Source organism: Macrobrachium rosenbergii, chromosome 3 (assembly GCF_040412425.1).
Source record: "Macrobrachium rosenbergii isolate ZJJX-2024 chromosome 3, ASM4041242v1, whole genome shotgun sequence".
NCBI classification, from domain to species: domain Eukaryota; kingdom Metazoa; phylum Arthropoda; class Malacostraca; order Decapoda; family Palaemonidae; genus Macrobrachium; species Macrobrachium rosenbergii.
In genome coordinates, this window is record NC_089743.1 from 59,870,021 (window position 1) to 59,886,485 (window position 16,465).

General features: G+C 34.5%; 2 long non-coding RNA genes across 2 annotated transcripts; both read left to right on the forward strand.

Moving 5' to 3' along the window:
* The first annotated feature begins 3,730 nt into the window (after positions 1–3,730).
* Positions 3,731–4,928, forward strand: LOC136828625 (uncharacterized). The gene is made up of 3 exons (XR_010850157.1): positions 3,731–3,820; positions 4,433–4,545; positions 4,671–4,928. It is a non-coding gene; the product is annotated as an uncharacterized lncRNA (long non-coding RNA).
* Positions 4,929–11,205: 6,277 nt separating this feature from the next.
* Positions 11,206–12,287, forward strand: LOC136828630 (uncharacterized). Its single transcript, XR_010850158.1, has 3 exons — positions 11,206–11,271; positions 11,553–11,665; positions 11,791–12,287. It is a non-coding gene; the product is annotated as an uncharacterized lncRNA (long non-coding RNA).
* The last annotated feature ends 4,178 nt before the right edge of the window (positions 12,288–16,465 follow it).

The window sequence follows — 16,465 nt, forward strand, 5'->3', positions numbered from 1 at the left end:
GAAACATAAAGTGTGTGTGTGTGTGTGTGTTGTTTTTTAAAGCTCGGCTCTTCCGAAATCAGGTTTCCAAGTCTTGATCTCTTGTATATATGTTTCAAACCCCATTGATAAGAATTTTAAGAAATTCCAGTAGCTCACAGAAGACTATATAATAACTCATAATAAAAAGATATTCGTTGCATACACACACACACACACACACACATATATATATATATATATATATATATATATATATATATATATATATATATATATATATATATATAATATATATATATATATATATATATATATATATATATATATATATATATATATATATATATATTCAGCTAAATAGATGAACTGTTAACTACATACACATGAATTGTCAACAGATTTCTGGCAATTATGACAGCCCCCCCACGCCAGTAGAATTTACAGCTAGACTATTTAGTTTTTCCTAGCGAGATGAACATTCTGGAAAAAGAAAGTTCTAACTATAGTTGTGCCTCTGTGCATAAGCATAAAATAGGTATCCTAACAAGTGGTTAATAGACTGTAGAGTATGCAGCTAGAGGGGAGAAAAGCATTATGCTAGCAATTCCATCCCAGAATAATAATTGCAAAACTGTAGGATATCATCTTCTGGACTCATCATCCCTACTGAGAAAACAGAGGATGAGCTTATCATATACTCATTTTCATTTATAATATATATACAGTATATATATATATATATATATATATATATATATATATATATATATACTATATATATATATATATATATATATATATATATATATATATATATATATATATATATATATATATATATATATATGTGTGTGTGTGTGTGTGTGTGCGTGTGTGTGTTTGTGTATGAGTTCTCAGGACATACTCGTATTCTTTCTCGCAGACAATTCTCACTGAATACTGATGCGCTTTTGGCGTCTTATGCTTTGCAAACGCACTTTTCCAATTTCCTGTAACTTTTTTTTATTTTCAAAACTAAAGTCATGAAGGATAAGACGAATATTGTTGGTGTGCTGCGCCATTTATTTATCCTTCCTCCTTTTGCCAACAGCTTTTCCAGTAATGGTTATCATCTGTGCTACAGGGATTTTGAGAAGAAACTATAGTGTTTTCAGAAACTATAGTGATTTCAGAGAAAAAACAAAACAATGGTCACTGCAACATTCATACTTTAACTTCCTCTGCATAAACTTTCCGCACATTTAGCCACTCCATAAACATAGACAGAAAATTCATAGGCAGCTGATCACTCACTGTCCCATTCACCTCTGTCTTGCACGCCCACTCAGTGCTACTGATATCTATCTATAATAATAAAATTCCAGTGGATCTTTCTTGTTTGTCCGCCCTGGGTGGGTGCAGGGTAGGTAGGGGGATCGGGAGTGTAGGGGATACATGACTCATCCGCCCTCCTCCTGCAAACCTGTGGGGGCGGGGTAGGTAGAGGATAGGGAGGGTAGGGGAGACATGACGGGCAGCGCCGGGTTCCAGGGCAGCGTAATGCGTACCACCAAGCTCGTCCAATAATAATAGCCATGAACTTCTTTCGGAATATGTACACTTTTCCCTATGTTTACATTCCAATTTTTCTGTGGTCTACCATCTTATTCCTGGTGGTGTTTTGGGCATTCAGGTTCTTGCGAGTATGTTGGGAAAAATCACATACTTTAGTCTTGGCCAGTGGCTCATTCCATACCACATTTGTTGAACGATCCTCCATCAATGACCAATTTTGTTGCTTAGTCCTTTCAGAGTCGCGTACTCATTCTTTTTAAAGTCTGGAGGTCAATGGACCATCAACAAAATGCATGCATACACACATACATACTTACATATATATATATATATATATATATATATATATATATATATATATATATATATATATATATATATATAAATGAAAACACCCACACACCAACACACACACATACCTATCTATCTATCTATCTGTCTATCTATCTATCTATATATATAAATTATATATATATATATATATATATATATATATATATATATATATATATATGTGTGTGTGTGTGTGTGTGTGTGTGTGTGTGTGTGTGTGTGTGTGTGTGTAGTGACCTGCGTATTGGTATAGCTCTGTTCGCAAATTAATGTTATCAAGTATAACGCTCCATTAATAAACTAATGATAACATAAGTATAATTCCTGCGGCGTGTAGTATTCACTATAACGAAAAGAATACTTTCAGAACGTTTCATTCTTCGGTCTAAGAGCGTGATACGGCTGTGATCTTGAGGAATACGTGGAAATCCCAGGGAATTTTTACAATGTGGGAATGCGGTTCACCCATGAGTGAATGTGGTCGACCCACAACTGCTCCAAAACGTTAAATAGGAAAACTTTGTTCCTGAGCAACCGAGGTAGCGCGGGTAAATCCCCAGAGGTGAACGAAACCTCAATCAGTTTCCAAGTCATGTTTTTAAGACTATTAAATAAAGGCTTTTTGGGTGCTTCCAGATTATAGTAGAAGAATAATTACTTTACTATTAGCATGCGCTTACCTCTCCTTAAACAAAGTGGATCTTAGCAACCGCGAATCTCAGTGATTTAAAAATGGAACGTTGGCAACTCGAGGTGTTGTGAGCGGAAGACTTCCATCGAATATAAGCATGAGGCTTTCAATGCATCTTCAATTGTGTTGGATTCCATGTACATATTTTTCCTTTGTAATCCCCATCTGTCATTTATACGAGCCTTCTTTGTAAAACTTATTTTTATATTCCTTCAGTCTGCTAAGTAAAGGACTAACGTCAAAAGGCCTTGCAGCACTCCATTGTTTCTCTTTCCTTCGTGGATTTTGTCTTCACATATATATACATATATATATATATATATATATATATATATATATATATATATATATATATATATATATATATCAGTGAATAAAATATCTAGTTTTGTCCTGTTTTCATATCATACACTAATTTCGTGCTTTCTTTTGAAAATATCAATTTCATCCCCGCTGTGGAAAAGATCTTTCAGAAATCCCAGTACTTCCATGCTCGCTTTAATAAACAAATACTTTTCATTTTGACATTTTTTACTTGCTATCCTCAATATGAATTTTTGTTTGATAAACTTTTGTCTTCTTTGCATTTTATAGCTGATATTTAAAAAGCCAAAAGAGACTTCACATTTGAATAACATTCTTATTTTCCTTGAGAAACAAAACATTATAAGGTTATCCCAATCTCTAATGTCTTTTATCTTTGCCCTGTTAACGAAAAAAAATCGCTACTATGACTGATCCTTTGACACAAAGGCAAGGAACTTAAAGCAAGAAGAATCTTTTGAGATTCTGGGAAAATTCTTATCGAATTCTTTTACGTAAGAGTACCATTACTTCACGAATGCTATAACGCTATGAGCGAAGGACATCCGGTGTCTTAGTAACCATTCTTTCGTGGGTAAATCCCCGAAGGTGAATGGAACTTTTAACATGTTACCAAGTAATAATTTCAACAATTTTGTAAAGAATTCTTCATTGATTTGATTATTCTTCATAATAAGAGTATAAATATAAGGTTAGCTTTCATTTTAGCATGTATGTTATAGTTTTTACAAAATGTCGACGCTATCATCAGTCAATCTTATAAAAGAAAAAGAAACGTTGGCAACTCTGGAAGGCCTGAGAGCTGGACACTTCCATCGTATATAACTAAAACTGCAGAGTCCATTGCAGCGTCAGAGTCAAGACTTGATCCTCCGTCTCCGGTTGCAATCGCAAAACTTCACTTTATTCTAAACAATGATCTCCGTGAAGACAATCGTGAGTAGTTTTTATGGTCTTTTGATATTCTCCAATTAATAATTGACACATCAAGTATAAAGTAAAATTAAGAGCTTCGTATATAAGAGAGTAGCATTAACTTCAGAACTGAATCTCGATAACTGTTTAAGTGAAGATAAGCCTTAAGGGATGGGTTTAGAAGCTGTGTGTATGTATGTATGTATACATATATATATATATATATATATATATATATATATATATATATATATATATACTATATATATATATATATATATATATATATATATATATATATATATATAAATATATATATGTATATATATAATACCTACGTATGTATATGTATATAAATAATACATACGTATGTACTGTATGTATATATATATATATATATGTATATATATATATATATATATATATATATATATATATATATATATATATATATATGTATGTATATGTGTGTGTGTGTGTGTGTGGGCAAGTTGCCGGTTCAGTACAATAATAATCAAACATTTCAGAAAGCTCCATGCGTCAGTTTATAAACCCTTAATATAAAGAATCTTTTATATTATATAAAAAAGTACTTATCTCCTAAACATATCCTATTCATCTCTCCCCTTATAGTTGGTTGTAATGGCTATGATGGCCCTGGTTTACGTAGCCGTGGCCACTGCGGAAGCTGAAGCTGATCCAAGCTACGGCTCATACGGCCACGGACACGGACATCATGGCTACAGGTAACTACACAAGATAATTATTGTGTTCGTGTTTAATGCTTTCCATTGATAACACTTGAAATTTGGCCTAAATATGATACCAGGAGTTGCGTATTATTAATAACATACTATTCTCATCGTTGCAGGCCATCCTACAGACCCGTCTACAGGCCAGCCTACCGTCCAGTGTACAAGCCATCCTACCACAGACCTCACCACTGGTAGCCTAAAAAAAAAAGAAAAAAAATCTCCACTCCATTATCGTCAAATCATCTTAGTTCCTTCAACTTTTCTCGATTATTAACTGAATTCCATCCATTATCTCACACCTTGAACTTCACGACCCCTTAAGATGTGTTCGCCGTCTCACTTTTATTATAAACGAAAATAAAATATTTCCTTTCTTTCATTCTTTTAGTAACCTATAGATAGACCATGCTTTCCTCGTATGTAAGAATTTGTGTTGCATGAACATCTTTAAGAAGACGTTGCAGGAAAGTGGTGAAACTCATGTTTTTTTCATTCGGGGTTTTATTGGAATGAATTACGTTCACTTTATCTCGCTAAGATGTATAGGCTACTCGACTCTGGATCAGAAATGTAATACTTTCAATTATCTTCAACAGAAATGATTAAAACCAACAAAATTCGGCATCCCAACGACACATCATAAGGGAACTTAAGAAAAAAGCCGTTTTTGATTTTACACTTTCAAGTAGGTCTAAAAGGAATAAGGATTATTCAGTAGGATAAGTGTTAGCTTTTTATGATGCAACAAATTATTAAGTTGATATTGTAAAAGGCTTTCACCAACTGGACATTTGATCGCTGTTTTATTTGTTTTTATACTTCCCTTTCTATCAACAAAGTCCTCCAAAACAACGCCAGTTATAACATTTGCTGGAGTTCAGTTCCCGCGGCCGGTTGATGAAGAGCTAGAGGAATGTATTTCTGGTGATAGAAATTCATTTCTCGCTATAATGTGGTTCGGATTCCACAATAGGCTGTAGGTCCCGTTGCTAAGTAACCAATTGGTTCTTAGCCACGTAAAATAAGTCTAATCCTTCGGGCCAGCCCTAGGAGAGCTGTTAATCAGCTCAGTGGTCTGGTAAAACTAAGGTATACTTACTTACAGAGTTCCAAGTGGAGTGAAACCTGAGACTCATCCTTCATCATCCGTCAGGGTATTGCTGTGTTTGTAGACGAAACCCTAAATGTTAATGATATTTGAATCTCACTGGTTTAGTCTCTCTCTTCCTTGGTCCTCTTCTAAACATGGCGAATGAAGGTAATTTGGTCCGATGTTTGGATTGGTATGTAACAACTTTAACGGTCTATCGTGCTGTGTGACCATCTCTAATATTACGGTCATCTTAAATGGAACGAGTACACTAGGTGCACTAATCAGTAACTATATATATATATATATATATATATATATATATATATATATATATATATATATACATACATACATACATACATGTGTATGTGTATGTATATATAAGAGTAAGTGATGTCTCAAGACCGGATTTTCCTAGCACTCTCCTCAGTCATGTCCTCGGAGCACAATGAGTCGATCTGAAGCTTGTCTCGTGCCTCATGGCCTCAGGGATTTTGGAAAGAGATCAGCATGAGGTCCCTATGTATATATATATATATATATATATATATATATATATATATATATATATATACATGAATGTCTTTTCCTGTAATACCACAGTGTAATATGAATATAAAAAGGCCCATAAAACACTATTTAAACGTTGTAACCATATATTTCGGGCACAGAAGCAAGTGCCCGAAATATATGGTTACAACGTTTAAATACGTTTAAATAGTATATTATATATATATATTATATAAATATATATATATATATATATATATATATATATATATATATATATATATATATATATATATATATATATATATATATTAAGGAGGAGTGAACGTTAATGAATGAGAACTAAAAGCACTTGGCAGGATACAGTTCTGAAAGGTTCCCAGTTGTCATATTTGGCGTCTGTATGTTGCATAAAATTCTAAACCTCTAGTACCCTTGTGATACATATTCCAAGACGATAGAGACAAACCTCTTCTTTGGAGATTATTATTATTATTATTATTATTATTATTATTATTATTATTATTATTATTATTATTATTATTATTATTATTATTATTATTATTATTATTCAGAAGATGAACCCTATCCATATTGAACAAGCCCACAGGGGCCAGTGACTTGAAATTCAAGCTTCCAAAGAATATAGAGTATATTTGAAAGAAGAAACAGATGGTAATAGGATATACACAAAAAAGAGATCGGTTATTAGAAAAGAAAACATATAAACTAATTAATAAATAAATAGCTGAAAATATAAGTAAATTATAAAATACAAGGGGATGTGAACTGCTGATCTGTGATTTCCCAGGCCAGCAATATGTGCACTTATTCACAGAGGGGAATAAAAGGAATGAGACCATATATGGTATTGCATTTGGAATCTTAGCTGGCCAATTGTACATCCTGCCACATTTGCACGTTAAGTATGAAGTGAAAGGTGCACTGCAAGCAGACAATCCCGCCTGAGGATAGATGATAAAGACAAATTTCTATTTTGAGGAGCTGAACCTCTGACCTGCGACTTGCCTTGCCAATACTGAATCCCCTCGCTTAATTCTATAGGTCCTAATTGCTTGGAGACTAGAATGCTCACTTACCAGCGAAAAGGAGTCTGGATTTGGGTGATTTCTGTTAAAATCACTGTTCCTCTGTTGAAACAAGTACTGGGTTTGCTAATTGATAGTGTGAGAACTGGAATGAGTTACGAATAGCGTGTAGAAGGGAATGGGGCTATCAATCCATCCCAAAAAAGGAAAAATAATAATTATATTTTATGTATATATACATATATACTGAATCACAACTAAACAGAATTTTTCATTGACAAAGTTGCTTCAGTTACATGCAGCTCAAATAGAATTCTAAGGGTTATTCTTAATTACAGATACACTTTTGATAAACCTATCCGGTCCACCTCCTCTCCAGATGCTTTGAAAATTGGTATATAAAGGAAGTCTGTTCTGGGGAAGTATCTTCAGTCTATCGTTCTGCTGTGTTTTAAATATTGTTATTTGATTTTCTTACATCAGCTGACTCTCAGCCTTAACTGTTTGACAAAAACTGGATTCCCATTTAATTTCCCATTCTAGAACTTAGCGTTAATGTCTGGCACCGTCTTCAGTTAGCTCATTGTGCATGTTTTTAAGTTTTCATAATTTTGATCATTCTTTGGATTTGCATCTTCCAAGAATACAAGATCCATCACGAAGCGCTTTAAACATAATTCATTCTAACGGTCTTACCTTTCCTTATGTGAAATTCCGTGTTATACACAGTTCCCAGAAGTTTATTCCAGCTACGATGAAATTTTGGAATAATTCTCCCACTTTACTCATTGGAACCTCAAGAGTTCAAGGTAGGTGCAGAAACATTTTCACTGAAGAGGTTCATATGAATCTCGCGGCTTAGTTTTAACAATTTTATGCAATTAATTTTATTTCCTCCTTTGTTATTTCTCTTCTATAATTTATTCTTTATTTCACTAATTCTATTTCCCGCAACGGGCTGATATCCCTATTGTAGCCCCTGGCTTAAATCCCGGGGTCGCAGCTGGGGTGGTTAAGATGCCAGCCAGGGACTACAATAGGGATAACAGGCCGTTGCGGGAAATAGAATTAATGAAATAAAGAATAAATTATAGACGGGAAATAACAAAGGAAGAAATAAAATTAATGACATAAAATTGTTAAAACTAAGCCACAGTTTTATATATATATATATATATATATATATATATATATATATATATATATATATATATAGTATATATATATATATATATATATATATATATATATATGTTATATATATATATATATATATATGTTATATATATATATATATATATATATATATATATGTGTAGATTGTATATATATTATATATACACATATATACATATTATATGTGTCTGTGTGTGTGCCTGTATGTAGCTTACAGAGATCGAATATAGTGTATCTACTTTCGGTCTACCGACATCTCACACAATAATTTTGCTTTGTCTTTTGAATTTGGTAAAGTTCTCTCAAGAGTCCTAGTGCTGTTCATGCTCACTCCAAGATGAAGAAGTGCCCTTAATTCTGAATCTCTGTTATTGTTAACCTGAACTCTGTTAGATAAACTTTCGACTTCTTTGCTTTTCCTAACTGACATCTAGAACACGGAAAGACATTTGACAGTTGAATAATATTCTTATATCCTTCGTTGAGGCAAATAAATCACATTTTTGTGATTATTATCTCAATATTTGCCGTCTCTTGTCTTTGCAATAACAAATAAAAAATAGCTTTTCAGACTGACGCTATGGCCGAAAGGTATAAAACCGTAAAGTTAAAGGAACGAGGAAATCTGTCGAGCTTAAGGTAAATTTCTAGTAAATTCCAGTTGCGTATGAGTACGACTACCTCACGGATATAGTGAACGTTACTAGGAAAGAAATCTCAGCTTCTGAGTCATTTTTTTTTCCAACGGGTGAATCAGCAAAAGTGAGTGGAACTTTCACAGTAGCAAGTACCAGGTCAAACCTTCAAGAATTTTGAACACAATTGCTTCATGGATAAAGTAATTCTTTATCGTAACAATATGAACACAAAACTTAGCTCTGACATTAGCACACATATCCATCGCTCTTGACGAAAAGTGTCGGTTACCATAGGTGAATCTTGAAAAAGAAAAAGAAACGTTGGCAACTTCGGGAGGCCTGGGCGCTTTGACTGGGAGACTTCCTGAGTCAAGACGAGCCTCCGTCTCCAATTGCAATCGCAAAAAAATTCTTTATTCATAATAATGATCTCCGTGAAGGCAATCGTGAGCATTATTTATCTTTTGGTGATTTGATAATTTGACAGACGAACTAGAAAGTAAGAAAAAGAATTTCGTTTTTAAGCTAGCGGCATTAAAGTCAAAAGGATTATTTTAGTTCTAGTAACAATAATAACAACTTTAACGAAGTTGAATGCCGTTCAGATTTTATTCTCAATTCATGGATGAATGGAGATTCAACAGCCCTATATACATTCATTTATATACACACAAACACACACACACACACACACACACACACACACACATTTCTCTTCTATAATTTACACATATATATATATATATATATATATATATATATATATATATATATATATAAAATATACACACACAGTTGCATATTTATTAGAAACATGTTTTTCCAGTTGTGATTAAATTACCGGATGGTCCCTTCGCAATAATATTGAATGGCCCGAACTGCAAATTCAAACTTTAGATGCATTTTTATTAAGCAGGCTCACATGAGTCTGATTTCAGTACATGTAAATGATTCATCTTGTTTTTCCTTTGTTATTTCTCTTCTATAATTTATTTGCTGCTGAGGTGGCCTTATTTTCTAGCATTAGAAATATGCCGTTAAATATATATATATATATATATATATATATATATATCAGGTAGACTTAGAAAAAATCTCCTTTCTTTTTACTTTTATGTATGTTGTATTTTAAAGAATTTTAACTGCCGTTTTTTAATTTAGCTTTTATTTATATATTTTTAATTATATATATATATATGTATATATAAATATATATATATATATATATATATATATATATATATATATATATATATATATATATATATATATGTAATTATATACTGTATATATGTCTATATGTGTGTGTGTATGTGAGTGTGTGTGGTGTATGTGTGTAAGCATAAACACAACTAAATCACGAAGAGTGAATATGACATATGCAGTTTTGGTCTCTTGTCATCTCTCCGACTAATTTCACGTTTTCTTATGAATCTACAAATTCTGTTGCTGTTATTGATAAGTTCTCTTAAGAGTCCTAATACTTTTGGTGGTCACCATAACTTGAACAGTAGCTCTTCTTTCACAATCTCTTCTTTGTTATTCTTAATTTAAATTTTGTTAGACAAACATTTGTTTTCTGTACTTTTAATAACCAATATTTAATAGCCTTGAAGACAGTTCAAATTTTAATAACATTCTTATGCTTTTCAGCTAGGAAAACAAAAGCATATTGTACGCTTATCTTGATCTCTGCTGTCTCAAACTTTGCCATAACAAAGAAAAAATCGCTGCTTTGCATGATTCTTGGACGCAAAGCAAGAGGAATACTTTGTTATTCCGGGAAAATTCTGTTTAATGTTTTTTTTTATTGCTATTACAAAGTAAGAGTACGACTACCTCACGAATGCATATACGCTTCTAGGAGAGAAAGCCAGGTTTCTGAGTAACCAATTTTCACAGTGAATCCCCGGTGAACGGTAGTTTTAGCATTTACCAAGCAATGACTTAAGAAATTATTTGGAAAATGCTTCATAGAAGCGATCATTCTTTATAATTAGAATATGTATTTAAAAGTTAGCTCTGACATTAGCATATATTTATCGCTAAACAAATGTTGATGTTGTTACCAATGAATGTTAAAATGGAAACAGAAACGTCGGCAACTCTGGATGCCCAGTAGCAATGACTGGAAGACTTCCCGCGCATATAAACCAGCGAGTCAATTGCATAGTCACAGTCACGACTTGATCTTCAGTCCCAGTCGCACGAACAACACTTTATCCAAACAATGATCTCCGCGAAAACCATTGTGAGTATTTCGTATGTAAGACTGTGGTTTTTAAAATAAAATGATGACTCTACCAGCAGCAACAAAATTATAACATTATTAACGACAATAATAGGCATTCAGATTTCATTCTCAAGTCATACACACGAACACTTCAGCAACCTCTACAGAAAACGCTTTATTTAATTGCCATCATTTTTTAGTTTATAACACTTTTATTATGAAAACAAGTAAGAAGTTTTTCCATCTAACAGTAAAGTATTTTTCTCTTAAACACATCCTATTTCTTTCTCCTCTTGTAGTTGGTGGTAGTGGCTATGCTGGCTATGGTTTACGTAGCCGTAGCCACTGCAGAAGCTGACGCTGATCCCGGCTACGGCTCCTATGGACACGGAAACGGTCATCATGGTTACAGGTAACTATAATAGATAATTATAGTATTCGTATTTGATACTGTTCATTAATTACACTGTTGAACAATGACCTCGATTATGAAGTCAAGATTAGAGTATCATTAATATTCAATTTTTATCTTTCCAGACCACCCTATAGGCCCGTCCACAGACCGCCCTACCGCCCAATATACAAGCCATCCTACCACAGACCTCACCACTGGTAGCCGTAAAAAGTATAAACAAATAAATAAATAAAAAAAAATTCACTTCATCATCATTAAGTCATCTCAACTTCGCCTTTTTTTTGATTGTTGATTTCAAGTCCACCAACCCAGGCGGTGAACTTCCACAAGCTCTCTAGCTAGCCCAGTCCGATCTCGAGCTGTGATTTGTCTTTTTTATTTATGATTATTAATAAAAAGTATTTTTCTGACTTTTGAATTCTTTGAATGACCTTGAGACAGTCTAGATCTGGAGTATCTGAAAAATCTGTGAGTCCTTTGCAAGAATGTTTGGTAGTTTAGAAGACAAGAACAGCGAATCTTATTTTTTTTTTTATTCTGGTTTAAAGAAGAAAAAACACATGGCGCTGGTATTGCTGGGATATATACATGATTTTTATCACGAAAATTCATGGGTTTTGTTCCAAAAAAAAAAAATAATAAAAAAATAAAGCTCTAATGTATGAGTATCATGGAATTAACACTAACTGAAAAATATAACTTCTGATATTCTCGGTGTCAACTATTGTACGAGTATGTAGTTAGAATTATTTAAATATATATATATATATATATATATATATATATATATATATATATATATATATATATTTTTTTTTTTTTTTAGTAAATGCGTTGAAGATTTTGGAAAAATCAAACTTCGCAGATTTTCTGAAACATCCCTCTTTGTCTAGATATTAATAGTAGAACAAGGAGCTTTAGCCTTCGCAAAGTCGTTACGGAAAAAATAAGTATGTAATTCTTGTTCGTCTCTAAACATAGGCCCATTTCAAGGATTAGTTTATAGAAATCCAGTTTTGTAAAGTAATTTCCCAGAATTATTTTCCTTAAAAAGTGTAGAGAATGACATTTGAATGGAATGTAAATCCTCTTTACCCTTTAAGTTTCCTTTCAAATATCTGCTACTGATCACTATCATAACAACCAGAGGTAGTAAGATCTTAGGAGAAACCAGTTATAAAACATGAGGAAATTTTGATATTACTTACTTTTCAAGAAAATTTCTCTTAGTAATCTTTCCCGTAGGGGATAGTGCTGTCAGTGCACTTCATGCGGTGCACTGTAGGCATTACTTAGGTTCTTTGCAGCATCCCTTCGGCCCCTAGCTGCAGCCCCTTTCATTTAATTTACTGTACCCCCGTTCATATTTACTTTCTTCCATGTTACTTTCCTCCCTCTCCTAACAACTGTTTCATAGTGCAACTGCTTTGAGGTTTTCCTCCTGTTACACCTTTCGGCTCTATTTTCCTTTCAGCGCTGATTGACCTCTTAGGTCTCAGCGCCTGGCCTATGGCCAAAATACTATATTCCATTCCATTCCATTCTAAGCAATCCTCCCATTCATTCCTTCTTTAATTCTATGCAGTCTACAACATTTGCTGTTAACAAGGCTGGACAGCAGCCCACCTGGCCTAGATCGTAAACCCTCATGATTATTTAACGAATCTCCAAACAGACACCTTTGTTTTGCGGGCTTCACCATCGAATCGTAAAAGCCTGAGAATATCCATCCTCTTGGAGATGTCTGCTGGTTCAGCCCGTAACAAAAGGTGGCCGGTAATAAAGTCACAGGAAAAAAGTCACATTAATCTATGGTGGCCAGTAATAAAGTCACAGGAAAAAAGTCACATTAATCTATGGTGGCCAGTAATAAAGTCACATGGAAAAATTCACAACATTTCTTAGGGCTCATTATCTTTTTGATATTTACAGTCTTTTGTTTATGTTTTTACGGTCATCCCTTACCGGCTTGTACTAAAGACGCCGCAAAGGTGGATACACACCGGGTTAAAACCCCTGGGGGTCACTGCTAGGAAAGATTGACTTTTTTTCCCCTGTGAATTTTTTTCTGTGACTTTTTTCCCCGTGAATTTTTTCTATGAGTTTTTTACCCGTGAATTTTTTACCTGGATTCTACCGAAAAATGGCAACCTCATCCATTCTTCAAACCGCCATCCTTTTGCTCTAAACGTCTACGATCGTTATTAGCAAATTCGAACCCAGAGCCATTCTTTCCCGTTTCACTAATGTTGGGTCATTTCTGCAGGTCTAAGGAGAATTTTTAGTTTTCTGTAAAAGAAAACTATATTGCCGGCTTCGTCTGTCCGCCCGCACTTCGTCTGTCCGCCCTCAAATTACTGAGGCTAGAGGGCTGCAGATTGGTTATGTTGATCATCCACCCTCCAATCATCAAACATGCCAAATTGCAGCCCTCTAGCCTGCTCAGTAGGTTTTATTTCATTTAAGGTTAAAGTTAGCCATAATCGTGCGCTGGCAACGCTATAGGTTGGCCACCAACGGGCGTTGGCTGAAAGCTTCGTGGGCCGCGGCTCGTAAAGAAAGCTCCATCTCGCCGAAGAAACTTCGCGCATTTTTTACTTGTTTTTGCTATCCTTGTTTTCTCAAAGGCATTTGATAGAGTTTGAGATATCTCTGTTGCTCTGAACCTATAGGTCAATTTCGCCAGGTATCTGTATCATTAATTGCTGCAATCTCACTCCTAGCTACTCGAATACCTGACGATTTCTGGATACGCTTATCGCTAAAAGCCTTTGGATCCAGGTGACAAATAAATAAAGAATTATATTCTTTCTGAAGATAGGATTCAGACCGAAGCACGCTGGTAAAACTGAGTTACCACTTAATCTATTGTGCTACCAAGAGTGAGAATCATACGGAAAGAGGGTGAAGAATGAAGGGTAAAATTAACTTTGAGCCTTGTAAAACAATAAAAGAAAATACCCAAGTGAAGGAGGCTGTAATTTTTTTTTATTTACTTTTTGCGTTTGCGAAGATTATAGTTCATTCAAAACAGAAATAAGGAAAAAGCTAACTATTATTAAACATAAACATTCAAACATCAAGTTCCATATGGATTTTGAAGTGGATTTGAGTGCCATTATCCAAGACATCTTTTTATCTGAAAAACTTCACTAAAACGATAGTGATGCAGATACTCAGCAACCATCGTCAAGGCAGATATTGCACCTTCATAAAGCATAGATATACGATCGTAAGTTAACGCCGAAGAACTCTTGAAATGATAAAAGCTCTCGAGGACAACATAAGATAAGCATCTAGGCATCTCGCATATCAGTCGCTACTAAGTGCCTGCTGCAGCTTCTCCAATGATCCCACCGCGAAAGGGAAGAAGTTGCCATTATCGTTGTTTTTGCTATTTGTCTCACCTAAGAACAAGTAAAAACTGCGCCGAAGCTTTTTCTTGAGAGCAATCGAGTTTTCTGTACAGCGTATAATGCTGTATGAAACTTTCAGCCACAGCCCATGAAACTCTTAGCAGCGGCCCAAGAAACTCAGCCACGGTCCGGTGGTGGCCTGTGTTGTTGGAACTACAGTGGTGCCAGAATTACGATTATGGCTAATTTTAACCTTAAATAAAATTAAAACTACTGAAGCCAGATATGTTTGATGATTGGAGGGTCGATGAGCAACGTCCCGATTTGCAGCCCTCTAGCCTCTGTAGTTTTTAAGATCTGAGGGCGGACAGAAAAAGTGCCGACGGACAGACAAATAGCCATCTCAATAGTTTTCTTTTACAGAGAACTAAAAGCAATAAAAGTGCCATTTGGCTATCTAAATTTTAACCGTCTGTTTATGAGTTACTGTATACAGGATAACGATACATGAGATTAATGTGACTGAGGTTGATGTGACTCGATTCTCAATTTATTTTGTCTGTAAAACTAAGGATCCTCAATGACACCCAACTTTCCAGAAACATGAGTTGGATCATGTCAAGATTAGTGAACCCAACATCTCAATGTCAAGAACAGCGAACCCAATGATCCCCATGTAAAGAATGGCCAACCCTTTCCTGTCCGAACTCCAATCCCACATGAGGGCTAGTACTAAACACGGGGAAACTGATTCATCTACACTGTTTCCCCGTGTTTAGTACTAGATCCGGGGGCGTCAAATGTATTTCGCCTTGTTTAGTGCTAGCCCCTGGGGGATCAAATGTCTGGTACCAAATGCTCATGTCTAGAACAGCGAACCTGATTATTCCCATGTAAAGAATAACAAACCCAATAATCTTCTTGTAAAGAATAGCGAACCCTGCTGTGAGTGGGTTCGCTAACCTTGACATGATCCCATGAATTTTAATGATAACAATCTTGAGCAACTGTTGATAATGTTTACATTGAAGGCAAAATATTCTCTTAAAAATAGTGATAATATTTTTTTCTTTGTCATTGCCTATATTCAGATATAATATACCCAAGAAAAAATTCAGTACTTCAGGATCATGAGATGCTTTTGACGAAAATTCCACGTTCGGAAAGTGACCTACCCAGGTGCTAAGACCGACTGTATGTAGGAAAACCCGCCAATAGTCCCGGCGTTTTTCACAGGTGATTCCCCCAGAGTGAAAGCCACTTCTAATGTTTGCAGCTAGCACATTTATGACTAATAAAAGCTCCATAAAACTAGAATTTTTCTCTCTGATGTTAAATTAAGTAAATGAGATTCCACAGTTTTTATAAGATATTCACTTCACAGAGGATAATCTTGCCTGTGAATGTTTTCTTAAATGACCAGTTTATTCAAGCGCTGGCA